A 15,449-nucleotide genomic window follows, 5' to 3' on the forward strand; every position below is an offset into this window, starting at 1 on the left:
CAATTATATCTCCTCAATTAAACCACAATAGACAGTTAACGAGCCGGCGTCTATAGTCAGGCAGGAAGGGGGAGAACACTTTGTTATTCTAGATAAAATGATATTAACCAATACTTGATATTATATTTATCAGGAGCTTGCGTAACGTTCAGCGCTGTCGCTGCTCGTCTCATGGCCGCGCCATTCTCAGGGCTGCCATGAACGGTGTTATATCCCACCCAGGATTCCTATTATTAGGAGATCGTGGCTGACGCGGCCATCTGTGTCCACAATAAACTACCTTGTTTGGTTAAATTAAAACCTGATGGTTCCCAAGATGCTCGTAATATGCAGAGTCCCTAATAAACACGGAGTCACATAATACATCCTATCCTGGTAATACAATCAGGGCGGACTGGGAGCGCTCTACAGGAGGATGGGAAAAGCACGATTCCTTGCTGAAATATTCTCTTCTCCAGTCACATCCAAAGCTGCATGTATCAGAAACGGGAAAGGGTTAAGAGCTCGTCTCTGAGGGACTTGATAATTGCAAAGATACATTGTAAAGAGAAAATAGGAAGATAGCAACATTATACTTCTTTCTCAAGCTGAAATTAAAAATTGCTGCTTCACAGTTAGCTCCCAGGCATCAAGATTACTGACCCTTACTGATTTGGTAGCCAAAAAAACAGACCGTTCCCTGTTACACTGCATTTTGGGAGATGTTGTGTTTGCACCAGGTATTGTATGGATTGCATCTCTCTATGCTGGGGGAATCTTTTCTCTACCAAGGGCCATGTCACGCAAGACTTAGTGCAACATAAAGGGAAGAGGGAAAGGGAGCCCAGACACTAGGGAAAGGGGGTAGTGGAGACCTCCTAGTCTGGTCTAGTGTCACTCTGTCTCCACTAACGTCCCTATATTGGTTCTTCACCAATCGCCGCACGCGAACCTCACCCTGTCTTTCCCTGGCGTTAGGTCCTGGCTAGGAAAGGGAGGGGGATGAGCGCTAGTCGATCCCCACTGACAACTAAAGACAACAAGGGGGAACAAACAAGAGAAGATAGCTTAGCTTTCAGTCAACTTCAGAGAGATGAACATCCGTCCTCATAACTCCAAAGAGGAAGAAGTAATGCACTTGCTCCAAGCCTTCACAAGGGGCAGCAGACAGCAGGTATTTATACACCCAGGCCAGGGTGTTAATTAGCAAGAGGAAGGTAGCCGCTGGGTCCTAAAGAGACAGCCTCTAAGAAGGTGTCTGTAATGCGAAACGAAGAGATCTCCTGCAACCAACTGCAGGGTGACTGTCTGTCAATTCTGACACACCCGTGACAGGCCATTTGGATATTTATTACATCATTCACGGGTCATACAAAATGATCAACTAAAAAAATGGAGGGCATAGTGAGCTGCAAACGGTCCACGGGCCGGAGGATCCTCACCCCTGCTCTATGCAATATCAGATTTGAGCTGTATTTAAGAGAATGGGACTGAGCTGCACTACCAGACGTGGCCTGTGGACAGCTGCAGTGCAATTTTTGGAAAAAAGAAGAGATGAGATTTTTTTTTTTTTAATTCCACATAATCCCTTTAATTAGAGGTATATAAATGCAAAATCTAGATTTTAGGATGACACATTTTGGGAAAATCCAGAGTATTAATGTTGGAGTGTAATATGTAATTGTGAGTGGTGTCTGCAGCATGAACCAAGGAAAATTGCAAAAATTTGGCAGTAGCATTATAGAAAATTAAATTGTCAGCACGCGCTGGTGATGAGAAAACGATTAGTGAAATTGAATAATTCTGCAAATGCCAGGATTCAGTAGCTGGAAAATCAGTCGCCGGGAATTCCAGGGAATGAGTGCCATCTGCGTCATGTGACACATCTGATTAATGCCACTTCCGGGGTTGTCATTCATCTTTCCTAGACCACAGAATGACAAATCTGAATAGTCGTGTAGTAAAATACCCCCTGGTGCTGTGTTACTGTATAATGGGGCAGATTTGCCATGTGGGAGTCTGGAATAGTTGGGGAGATGTTTCCGAGCTTTACTAGACCTGAGCTGAACAGTAAAACATTGGTATTAGAGAAAACAATCAGTGGACATGGCGTCCCACAGGAATGTCTGGGTAATGTGGAAAGCAGCTGCAACTCTGCAAACTCTGTACCCTTAATTATCATTTGCCTATTATATTGCAAACAGGTTATTGGACCCCATTAGGCAGTACAATCACTGCAATGCATGCAGCTCAGCCCTAAACTTCTCTGTCCTTCTGTTACTTTGCGTTTTGCTCCAGCTTCTTCCAGGGGTGTGTCAGGATGGAGTAAGCTGGAGCGAAATGCACGTCGGGGTGAAGGGACATTGTGATAGTCCTTTGCTTTTAGCTGCAGCAAAACTTACGTCAACAGTAGTGTTGAGCGATACCTTCCGATATCAGGAAATATCGTATCGGATTGGATCGGGCCGATACCCAAAAAGTATCGGATATCGCCGATTCCGATACCGGAAACCAATGCAAGTCAATGGGACACAAATATCGGAATGAAAATAAACCCTTTCTTTCCTTGTAGGTTAATTCTACATGAAGTAAAACAACTAAGAATAATGTAGAATGACATGAAAAGCCGGCAATTCATCAGCGGCATTCACCGGTACCCGACAATTTACAACAGAAAGAATAGAGCTTCACACATAGATTAGATAGATAGAAACATGTCAGTCACATATATATGAAGTACAGTGACAGTGTTGCTTACTGTACTTGTCATTTAGTGTAAAGGATTTATTTAAAAAAATAATAGTGTTTTCATGCACCGTCTCTTTAAGAAAGCCGGCCGGCAATTCAGCATCTGTACCCGACAATTTATAACAGAAAGAATAGAGAATCACACATAGATTAGATAGATAGAAACATGTCAGTCACATATATAAGAAGTACAGTGACAGTGTTGATTACTGTACTTGTCATTTAGTGTTAAAATAAAGGATTTATTTAAAAAAAAATTGGCGTGGGGTTCCCCTTAATTTTAGGCTCTAGCGGAGGTTAAGCAGACAGCTGGGGCAGATGTTTGAAGCCTGGGAAGGGGGTAATACTCACGGAGCTTCCCAGGCTACTAATATCAGCCCCCAGCTGAATACCTAGCCTTTACTAGCTATTAAAATGGGGGAACCCCCCAAAAAAGATAACGTGGGGTCCCCCCTAATTTAATAGCTAGCACAGGCTAGGCAGACAGCTGGGGGCTGATATTAATAGCCCAGGAAGGGTGCCATGAATATTGGCCCCCTCCCAGGCTAGAAACACCAGCCGTCAGCCGCCCCAGAAATGGCGCATCCATAGGATGCGCCAATTCTGGCACTTAGCCTCGCTCTTCCACGCTGCCCTGGTGCGGTGGCAGGGGGTAATAGGGTTGGGGTTGATGTCAGCTTATAATGCCAGCTGACATCAAGCCCAGGTTAGTAATGGAGAGGCGTCTATAAGACACCCCCATTACTAACCCCATAGTCAAAGTTAAAAGAAAACACAAACACCCAGAATAAAGTCCTTTAATTGAAATAAAGACACAATTCTTTATTGTTCTAAATTAAACCATACTTACCATCACGCCCATTCCAGCTGAAGCCAACGATCTCCTGCAATAAAAGTAAAATAATAAAGCAACCTCATCCTTACCTTTCCATGGTTCCCAGGACAGCTTCAGCTCTGCTACATCGAGATGACAGGCTGGACCGCAGCAGAAAGCTGCCATCCAGCCTGTCATCCCGCAGACACTGAGAAGCGCAGGCATGCTTGCGCTCTGCAGTGTCTGGCTGTGACGGCATAAAGATGAGACGAGTTCATGTCCAATGAACTCGGCGCACCTCATGCACGTCACTGACAGCGTGGGAAAATTCTCACGCTGAAGTGCTGAGTGCAGGAGAATTTTCCCACGCTGTCAGTGACGTACATGAGGTGAGCTGAGTTCATTGGACATGACCTCGGCTCATCTGGATGCCGTCACAGCCAGACACTGAGGAGTGGAAGCATGCCTGCGCTTCTCAGTGTCTGCGGGATGACAGGATGGATGGCAGCGTTCTGCTGCGGTCCAGCCTGTCATCTCGATGTAGCAGAGCTGAAGCTGTCGTGGGAACCATGGAAAGGTAAGGATGATGTTGCTTTATTATTTTACTTTTATTGCAGGAGATCGTTGGCTTCAGCTGGAATGGGCGTGATGGTAAGTATGGTTTAATTTAGAACAATAAAGAATTGTGTGTTTATTTCAATTAAAGGACTTTTTTCTGGGTGTTTGTGTTTTTTTTAAATACTTTACTAGAAATTCATGGTGGTCATGTCTAATATTGGCGTGACCCCATGAATTTCGGGCTTAGGGCCAGCTGATAATGCCAAGCTGGCCTTAACCCCTTTATTACCCAGTGAGCCACCGCACCAGGGCCCTGGATGAGTTGGGTACAGCGCCAGAAGATGGCGCTTCTATGAACGCGCCATTTTCCGGGGCGGCTGCGGACTGCAATTTGCAGCGGGTGGGGCCCAGAAAGCTTGGGCCTCCCTGCGCTGCGGATTCCAGCCCCCAGCTGCCTTGTTGTACCTGGCTGGACACAAAAATAGGGCGAAGCCCCACGTATTTTTTTTTTTAATTATTTCATGAAATTCATGGAATAATTAAGAAAAAAAGGGCTTCCCTATATTGTTGTGTCCGGCTAGGTACAAATAGGCAGCTGGTGGTTGGGGGCAGCCCGTTCCTGCCTGCTGTACCTGACTGGACACAAATATAGGGCGAAGCCCCACATAATTTTTTTTTAATTATTTCATGAATTTCCTGAAATAATTAAAAAAAAATTGACGTGGGGCTTTGCACTATATTTGGGTCCAGCCAGGTACAGCAGGCAGGAACGGGCTGCCCCCAACCACCAGCTGCCTATTTGTACCTGGTTGGACACAACAATATAGGGAAGCCCTTTTTTTCTTAATTATTCCATGAATTTCATGAAATAATTAAAAAAAAAAAAAACGTGGAGCTTCTCCCTATTTTTGTGTCCAGCCAGGTACAACTAGGCAGCTGGGGGATGGAATCTGCAGCGCAGGGAGGCCCAAGCTTTCTGCCCCCCGCTGAAAATTGCAGTCCGCAGCCGCCCCGGAAAATGGCGCGTTCATAGAAGCTGGATGCTGTACCTGGCTGGCATACAAAAATATGGCGAAGCCCACGTCAAAAGTTTTGGGAAAAATTAATTAAGAAATAAATAATAATTTAGGGACTGCATCTTTATTAACTCCTCAAATGTCATTTAGTGTTAAAATAATGGATTTATTTAAAAAAAAAATGGCGTGGGATCCCCCATAATTTTAGTCTCTAGCGGAGGTTAAGCAGACGGCTGGGGCAGATGTTTGAAGCCTGGGAAGGGGGTAAAATCCACGGAGCTTCCCAGGCTACTAATATCAGCCCCCAGCTGAATACCTAGCCTTTACTAGCTATTAAAATGGGGGACCCCCCCAAAAAAAATGACGTGGGGTCCCCCCTATTTTAATAGCTAGCAAAGGCTAGGCAGACAGCTGGGGGCTGATATTAATAGCCCAGGAAGGGTGCCATGAATATTGGCCCCCTCCCAGGCTAGAAAAACCAGTCGTCAGCCGCCCCAGAAATGGCGCATCCATAGGATGCGCCAACTCTGGCACTTAGCCTCGCTCTTCCACGCTGCCCTGGTGCGGTGGCAGGGGGTAATAGTGGTGGGGTTCATGTCAGCGCCAGCTGCCATGAAGCCCAGGTTAGTAATGATGGGCGTCTATAAGACACCCCCATTACTAACCTACAAAGTGTTAAAAAGAAAAAACACACTATACACAGAAAAAAATAATTTATTTGAAATAAAACACACAATTTTATTTAATTCTTAGTTTACTAAAAATAATAGTTACCTGTCCACGTTCCTGCGCTGATCTCCCATGCACAGCTGTCACATCTGGAGATGGTGACAGCTGTGCATGGCTGCTGTAAGCTCACGCTGCCGGGAACACGTCCGCTCCCGGCAGCGGGAGCCACTGACTGAGGTCACCGGAGTGAATTCAGGCAGCGCAGCTCCGGAGACCTCCTTTACAGCACTGCTGTACCGTGGGAATTTCTCACGATACAGCAGGGCCGTAAAGGAGCTAACCGGAGCAGCGCTGCCTGAACTCCGGTGAACCCTTACGGCCCCGTCATTCTAGCGGCGGCAGCGGTTCAGAGCGGTCACATTCTATGTGGCTGCTCTGAACTGGAGATCTTCGTGGGACACTCGTGGACTGCTACGGAGGGGTAAGGATAAGGTTGTGGTTTATTATTTTATATTTTATTACAGGAGATCGATGGCTTCGGGGAATTAGGTGTCTAGGTGAGTATAGGTGTAATTTTTTATTTTTTACTTTATTTTAGGTGGCGATCGGCGGGGACAGGTAATGTATAAACTAATTTATTGCAGGTAACCACTGGCCACCAATGACATGTATCTAACATTTATTGGGGACACAGTAGGGCAATTTAAATAGCAGGATCAGGCTGATGGGAACTACTGCTCCCATCGAGCTGATCCTGCTGGCAGGAGTGGACGGGGGACAGACATAGGCCGATGGGAGTAGTAGTGTCACATCGGCCTATGTCTGCCTGCACGCACACACCCGCACAGACACCGCACACACCCGCACACATCGCACAGACACCGCGCACACCCGCACAAACATCGCGCACACCCGCACACACACGCACAGACACCCGCACACACTAATCATGACGGGCTGATGGTCTGGGAGGTGAGGCTGACCTGTGCAGCCGTGGGAAAGTTCATGTGAGTTCATGCAGTCAAGCATGAACTCACATGAACCCTCTGAGGGCAACGCGGCGACTTCAAATGAACAGCTGATCGGCATCACCTGATACCTCAGCTGTTCATTTGAAATAACCGGCGGGAAAGCGCAGCACAGAACGGGAAAGCCGGCGGTGAAGTCTTTTCACTGCCGGCTTCCCCGCCCGGGTCCTTCACTCCCCGCTCCTTGGAGCTGCGCTCCCCGCCCGGTCCTAACTTACGATCGGGATGGGAGGTGGCGAGGGGAGCGGAGGATCGGGGTGGAAGGCTGCGGGGAAGCAGTATGGGGCTGTGTGATTGTTTAAAAGCCGGCGGCTTTATACCGCCCGCCGGCTTTTAAACAATCAGGAGAATTCTCCCCCGCTGGGATGGCATTCTGATGACAGGCTGGATCGCGCTGCCATCCAACTTGTCATCCTTCACAGACACTGCAGAGCGCAGGCATTATGGGAACTTCCGATTCCGGTATCCGATATTGTAAAAGTATCGGAATTAAGTATCGGAATTCCGATACCGCGAATATCGGCCGATACCCGATATTTCAGTATCGGAATGCTCAACACTAGAACAGTTAATACTTAAATCACTGGCTGGGTCATTCCAATTATGTTTAGCTTTGGAGTATCAGGGCAGTTTAATAGCTACATGGTGAAGTACATGAGCACTCTATTGTAAAAATACTCCCTTGGCTCTCCATATAATGTATATTTTCCATCATCTGATCATCATACATGTTCCCTCTGTTGAGGCACCTTTTTATATCAATTATTTTATTTTCATCTGATTATTTTCTAATATAACATATTTTCTGAACATTTGTGTTCACTTTTTCCGGTGATTTATTTTATCACTGAGTGGTAGAAATCCTGTGTAGCCTGATCCTACTGTCATGTCATATTCCCTCTATCCCCTACTTCTGGTAATGTACAGACAGTAGAAGAGAAGACAGGGGAATAATTATTGCAGGATCAGACTACACTTGATTTGTTTGTAGTCTGTTACCAAGGAAACACATTGCTCCTTAAAGGAGCTGTATACACTGCTGTGGGGAGCTCACTGCACCACACATAGTCCTAGCAGCTCCCAGTAAACTCAATTATAAATTAATCTTCAGTCGGCTAATCAGTTCACCCCAGTGAACAAAACTACTCCAATAAGGCAACTTATCCAGAGCGTATGCCATGAAGGGCACCTAAAGATGTAGATCCCACCTTTGAAGCCCACATTGTAAGAACAGGCATACTGCAGCCCCATGTAAATGGCCAGATGGCTACACATGCTCGGCTCTTTCCATTAACTTCTAAGAGAGCTCCAGATTAAGAATATCAACCATATTGGTGAATAGCATTTTCTTAGATCTCATATATTCCAAATATGAATCATTCAGAAGCTTTGAGTCCGGGCCGACAATATATGGGAAGTCCAATAGCTCATCATAATGCACAATTCCACCTGCTCTGGAGATGTTAGTGGCCCCCTTACCTCTTGGGCCCCTATACAACTGCACCGGTTGCACCAATGGTATGTCCGCCCCTAGTTTGAGTTCCCCGTCCCAGCAATGTCTCAGTTTCCTTTGTTCATTCCTATACCTTGCTCTCTATAATAAGAGACACATAATAAGTCTGCAGCACATGATGGGAGATCAGCAACTCTGCGGAGGGGCCCCACATTCATCATGTGATATCAAAGCAATGAAGCAGTTGGGAGCCACCAGGCAGTGCAGATCTGTGGACACATGCATCTTCTATAGTGCCGGTAGAGGACATCAGAGGAGCAGGTCTGCTTCCCTTCTCTTTGAAGCTAAAGTCAGGTTGATGAGGGGAATCAGACCCTTTGGTCTGCAGAAGGTCATCTCAGAGGCTGGAGAAGAGATTGCGGAGGGGGGGCACTGATCTTGGTTGAGTTCATTGATAGACCCAATATAATATAAGTCATGATCTTCTGATTGTAGCTGTTCTTGTGATGCAGATGAGTCACAGCAATGAAGGATTCGCCAAGAAAAGGAAAGTCTATGACACTTCAAGATATGGAGCAGAAATATAAGAAATCTATTATTCTTCATGATTGTTTGAAGACAAGTATAAGGTCTCCGTACACAGCAAGATACATCCGGAAAGGAGAATTATTACAAGACTCAACCAGGCTTCTGGAAATACAGCTGAAATAGTGAGCAGGTAAAAGGATCTCTGTTTGCTGTCACTGAGCGAAACAGCCTGGATTCTACAGTGATACATTATCTGTTACATTGTATCAATCTATCAGGAAGCTTTGTGCTGATGATGTGTTTAGCTCACATTGGATTGTCTAGACTGGATACAAGTGTAACAAACCCACAGAACCTGTAAGTTTTAGGTCAGGGGGGTTTTCACCCTCTGGTTACAAAGAATAATCCAGTTTACTGACAGCAACAAACATCTAAAAAAAAATGTGAAGAATGGAGCTGAAAATGATCACAATATTGTAGAACTTTTCATTTTACTTTTAGGTCTTAAACTCAGTTCTGATAAGTTTCATTAATTTTATTGGTACTTACAGTTATATGAAAAAGTTTGGGCACCCCTATTAATCTTAAGCTTAATGTTTTATAAAAATTGGTGTTTTGGCAACAGCTATTTCAGTTTGATATATGTAATAACTGTTGGACACAGTAATGTTTCTGCCTTGAAATGAGGTTTATTGTACTAACAGAAAATGTGCAATCTGCATTCAAACAAAATTTGACAGGTGCATAAGTATGGGCACCCTTATCATTTTCTTGTTTTAAATAATCCTACCTACTTTTTACTGACGTACTAAAGCACTTTTTTTGGTTTTGTAACCTCATTGAGCTTTGAGCTTCATAGCCAGGTGTATGCAATCATGAGAAAAGCTACTTAAAGTGGCCACTTGCAAGTTGTTCTCCTGTTTGAATCTCCTCTGAAGAGTGGCATCATGGGGTCCTCAAAACAACTGTCAAATGATCTGAAAACAAAGATTATTCGACATAGTTGTTCAGGGGAAGAATACAAAAAGTTGTCTCAGAGATTTAACCTGTCAGTTTCCACTGTGAGGAACATAGTAAGGAAATGGAAGAACACAGGGACAGTTCTTGTTAAGGCCAGAAGTGGCAGGCCAAGAAAAACATCAGAAAGGCAGAGAACAAGAATGGTGAGATCAGTCAAGGACAATCCTCAGACCACCTCCAGAGAGCTGCAGCATCAACTTGCTGCAGATGGTGTCACTGTGCATCGGTCAACTATACAACGCACTTTGCACAAGGAGAAGCTGTATGGGAGAGTGATGCAAAAGAAGCCGTTTCTGCAAGCACGCCACAAACAGAGTCGGCTGAGGTATGCAAAAGCACATTTGGAGAAGCCAATTTCTATTTGGAAGAAGGTCCTGTGGACTGATGAAACCAAGATTGAGTTGTTTGGTCATACAAAAAGGCGTTATGCATGGCAGCAAAAAAACACAGCATTCCAAGAAAAACACTTGCTACCCACAGTAAAATTTGGTGGAGGTTCCATCATGATTTGGGGCTGTATGGCCAATGCCGGCACCGGGAATCTTGTTAAAGTTGAGGGACGCATGGATTCCACTCAGTATCAGCAGATTCTTGACAATAATGTTCAAGAATCAGTGATAAAGTTGAAGTTACGCAGGGGATGGATCTTTCAGCAAGACAATGATCCAAAACACTGCTCCAAATCTACTCAGGCATTCATGCAGAGGAACAATTACAATGTTCTGGAATGGCCATCCCAGTCCCCAGACCTGAATATCATTGAACATCTGTGGGATCATTTGAAGAGGGCTGTCCATGCTCGGCAACCATCAAACTTAACTGAACTGGAATTGTTTGGTAAAGAGGAATGGTCAAAAATACCTTCATCCAGGATCCAGGAACTCATTAAAAGCTACAGGAAGCGACTAGAGGCTGTTATTTTTGCAAAAGGAGGATCTACTAAATATTAATATCACTTTTCTGGTGAGGTGTCCATACTTATGCACCTGTCAAATTTTGTTTGAATGCAGATTGCACATTTTCTGTTAGTACAAAAAAACTCATTTCAAGGCAGAAACATTACTGTGTCCAACAGTTATTACATATATCAAACTGAAATAGCTGTTGCAAAAACACCAATTTTTATAAAACATTAAGCTTAAGATTAATAGGGGTGCCCAAACTTTTTCATATAACTGTATTTAGGATAAGGTTTTATATTTTGTGGAGTTGTTGTGGATTTTGGTGTGGACTCATCCTCATGGTAGTCAACGCTTTGAGTCTTTTGCTTGCCTTCACATAGGTCATAGAGAAAAGGCTAAGGGTCTGGCAGCCTGCAGCCACCACTAGGAAGAAATCACTACTTCCAGATCTATGGAACAGCGCTCTTTACATTTAAAATGACCTACTGTTTAAATGTTATTTATTTATGTATTTTCTGTATTTTTCTTTTTAATTTTTCATATTACAATTTTTGCTATAAAAAAAAGAAAGAAAAATCTTGCAATTCACACACTGGCCACTGGGGCTATTCTAGACTCACATGTCCTCTTCTTTCACTGCACTATTCTATGTCCTGTTGTGTATAAATATGTGACTCTTGAGATTTTGTGTTATACTATGCCTGATGAAGAAACCTGAGTAGTTGTCACGCAAGGTGTGGGAAAGTGGGGAGTGGAGACCTACTAGTCTGGTCTAGTGTCACTTTCCCTGGCATATGGCTAAGGCCAGGGAAGGGAGGAGATGAGCACTAGTTGATCTCCACTAAACTCTATAGACAACAAGGGTAGACAAATGGGGGAATTGCTTAGCTTTAGACAACTCCAAACAAATGCGCACATGTCCTCAAGCTCCAGAGAGGACGAAGTACTGCTCATGCTAAGCCTCACAAGTAGTAATGAATATTGCCGACACCTCCCTCTCAGACACACCAGGTATTTATACACTCAGGCCAGGGAGCTAAGTAGCCAGAGGGAGGTAGTTGCTGGGTCTTAAAGACAGCCTCTCATATAAGAAGATGCCAAACATAGAGATCTTCTGCAACCAACTGCAGGGCGACTATCTGTCACCTCTGACACACCCGTGACAGTAGTCTTCAAGGCGCTATTTGTTACCATTTTTTCAGGTAGCCATTAAAAGGTACCAGCTATTGAAGACTCTCAAATTTTAATATTTATCTTCTTTCAGGAAATTGACATGTACATTAGCAGCGATAGACTAACACAGACCCTATGTTTTATATTGAAGCATATAATGAGCGGGTGCAAAGATCATTGTGGAGGGAGGAGGAGCAGGGAGATCCTGCTATGAATCACGGACCATGTATTATCAACTGTGCATAGAGATGTTACCTTCTTTGCAATCCAGTCTCTGATGATAATGAGACTGCTGAAAAGTCTTTTCTACAGAACACAAGTCTAAGATTGGCTATTTCATTGTAAATACCCCCAGTGCCAAGTGTGAAAATTGCAAGATTTCTATTATTTTAAAAAGTCATATTTATCTTACTGAAGCATCACAACTCTCCTTCTGATGCTTCCAGGTCCCTCATTGGTTTCTGTACTTTCTGTGTAAAAAATAACCAATACAGAAATAATCACATTTTCTGCTGTTATTTAATTTTTTGATAATATTTGGCAACCACTTTCATTCAAAATCTGTCTTCTATCTGCTCCACAGCTCCCCCCAGTGGTGACGACAGGTAGAACTCTATCATGTAAGTCTCTGAAATAATACAGGTGATTTGGAGCTCCGTATCAGAAAAAACGAAGCTTAGTCCAGATAAAAGATACATTATGACTTGAATGAGCACAGAATATTCAACCTAAGAAAGAAATGATGATCAGAGTTTTGGGTTAGTGTTACATTATATTTCCATAGAACCAGAAACTCCATCAGACTATGATGTCGGTGGCTGTGAAAAGTTCTTAGTATAATATAACGGCTGATTTGTAAGACGTCTTAAGCTTCACAGGAGATCACAGCTTACAAGGAGAAAGTCGGTGGATAAACGGATGAAAATCACATAGTGAAAAAGGGGCAACGAAAAATGAATGGAGCCAAAGGGAATGAAAGGCAGAGACTGTAAGTGCAGATCACTGTGCAAACAAGAGGCTCAGATGCATTAGTATTGAGAGATGGACCCCGCTGTGCAAATAAACCAGATCACCATCTGAGCGACCGGTTAAGAGCGGTATTTATAGCCCTGTTACCGGAGACTCCGCTCATCCAGCATCACAGGGGCGGCAGGTCCTCAGTATTTTCTTTTCAGTAATGCATATATGCCAAGAGTAGAGGGCAGGACCCCGCTGGGTCACAGGACTGGAAAGGGCTCTTCATGCTCTCGTTGTCAATGACTTTATATACCTAAAGCACTCGTATTTATATATGTTATAACATGCTGGCCATATCCTGCCAGAGGCTAGTAGGACATGATGCCAGGCTGGGTCATCTGTAATGCCCTAATTGCAAGGGCAATGTAATGTTTCTTAGGCTTTGTGGCTGGCATTTCCATGTAAGGAGGGATAGAGGGTTGCAATTTTATTATATGATCCTATTATCATATGCAAAACAGAAAACGGCACAAGTTATTTTTCTTCATAATTTATCCTAAAATATTTCATCCAGTATATATATATATACAAGTAATAGAAATAACTTCGCAGTATATTCACCACTGTGAACAAATCATCCAGACTACGGTATGGGCTCGAGCAAGCTTCCGACTTTCAGACCGATCGTGGGTGTGGGTGATCCACTTCCATGGATTGAGCAGGAGAGCAGAGACGCTGACCGATGATGAGGGAAACAACTGCAGATCCACACCCAGGATCTGTCTGCAAGTCGGAAGCTTGCTCAAGCCCATACCGTAGTCTGGATGATTTGTTCACAGAGGTGAATATACTGCAAAATTATTTCTATTACTTGTATATAAATACTGGATGAAATATTATTGGATAATTTATGGAGAAAAACAGCTTGTTATGCCGTTTTCTGTTTTGTAATGACTATAGCCAGTTGGTGGAAGCAACTGCTATACGGCTATTATAGGTGTGGGACATAAATAAATAAGCCACTTTTTAAATCTTTGAATTTCTATTATCATATGCCACATAACAAGGGAAATTCTGAATTTGTGCTGCACTACTTCATAAGCCCAACAGAGGGCAATATGACACGCCCCCTGGGCCGTGGGGTACTCGGTGCCGGGCCGGTCGATGCAGGGGATGTCACAGTGGCGGTGACCCGGTCCATGACCCAGGGCGGTCAATAAAAGGGGGATTATAGTTTTTATATATAATGTTCGTGATGCCACCTGTGGTATGTGGCTATATGGGTCCGCTGCTGCGGTGCAGATCCTCTTGAACTGCAGGTGACGCAGCAGAGTTGGTTCAGCTCTCCACAGGTAGAGCTAAGCCCCAGGGCGGTGCAGTGATGGTTAATGAGGTAGATGTTACTGTGCAGTGTAGTGCAGGGCTGGTGATGGCACAGCTATAATTCATAGAGACAGTGGGGTGCACTCTTCAAGCTTTACTCACGGTTTTCAGACTCCAAGTTACCAGGGCCAGGGTAACTTCCCATGCCGTCCTGTGTTTCCCATGGGAGGGGTTCAGCAAACTCCCAGGTGTTTCAGGAGTACATAACGGGACCCCGATCTATGTGCCTTTCTCGGTCGTCTTCCTGCGCTGGCTCTCACCCTCCTGCCCTGCGCCTCACAACCAGTGTCCCAAGCTGATAACCTCGGATCTTGGCGGGCAACCTGCAGTCCCCTGTGTGGCTACCTTTTCGGCAATTTAGTTGCGGCTGTGAGCAACTACACCCTGAAAGTGCAGAAGCCTCTGGTTTCTAGCTGAGCCTTGTAGTTCTCCACTAGTTAGGGGCCGGTCCCCTTTGCGGCCTGATCCCTCCACGTTCCTGCAGATTCAGGCACACAGGTGGCATCCCCACTTCCCGCGCCCCTGGGATCCCCTCTGTTCTGGAGCCTTCCTCTGCTCCCGTCCTCTTCCTTCAGTCAAACCTGGGCCTCTCAACTAGGCCCCCTTCCCTGAGCAGAGCTCCTGCAGGGCTCCTGCTCCCACTCCTTCTCCTCTCACTATCATCCTCTGACTGAACACTCAGACTGGACTCTCTCTCCCAAGATGGCTCCCCTTTTTATATCCTCCTACTGAAGTGCTCCCCTTTCCTTCTTCCTCCACCCACACCCACTACAGGGTTCCACCCTCCAGCTAGGGACCAGGGACTGTGCTCTCCCTTAGGAGCAATCTCGCCCTGCCCTCTGAAGTGGAGTGTAATGGATGCAAGTGGGTGGGTCCCGGGCAGTACTCCATCCTTACCTGAGAGTGGGGTACCACACCTCTGGGTGAGATGCAGTACCTCTGTGGCGACTGAACCCGCAGGGGCGCCACAAATATATGCAAGGTAGCATCATTGTGGAGGTACTATGCCGCTCCAGTGTGGAGGCAGTCGGCTCCTGTAGTGGGCATCAGTTACGCCACTAGGTTAGAGCGCATAAAATGAAAAATGGCATTGTAATCAGGGGTGGGATTAGAGGTATGGTCAATGTATGCAGGGGTGGGGTTAGGGAGTAGCTTGTATTTGGGAAATTTGCCCAAGGAGGGCTGCATATTCTTCTCCCTCTATATTAATTTACACAACTT

This window comes from Phyllobates terribilis, unplaced genomic scaffold (genome assembly GCF_046119375.1).
Source record: "Phyllobates terribilis strain yellow unplaced genomic scaffold, ASM4611937v1 Scaffold_8__6_contigs__length_399053987, whole genome shotgun sequence".
Classification (NCBI taxonomy): Eukaryota; Metazoa; Chordata; class Amphibia; order Anura; family Dendrobatidae; genus Phyllobates; species Phyllobates terribilis.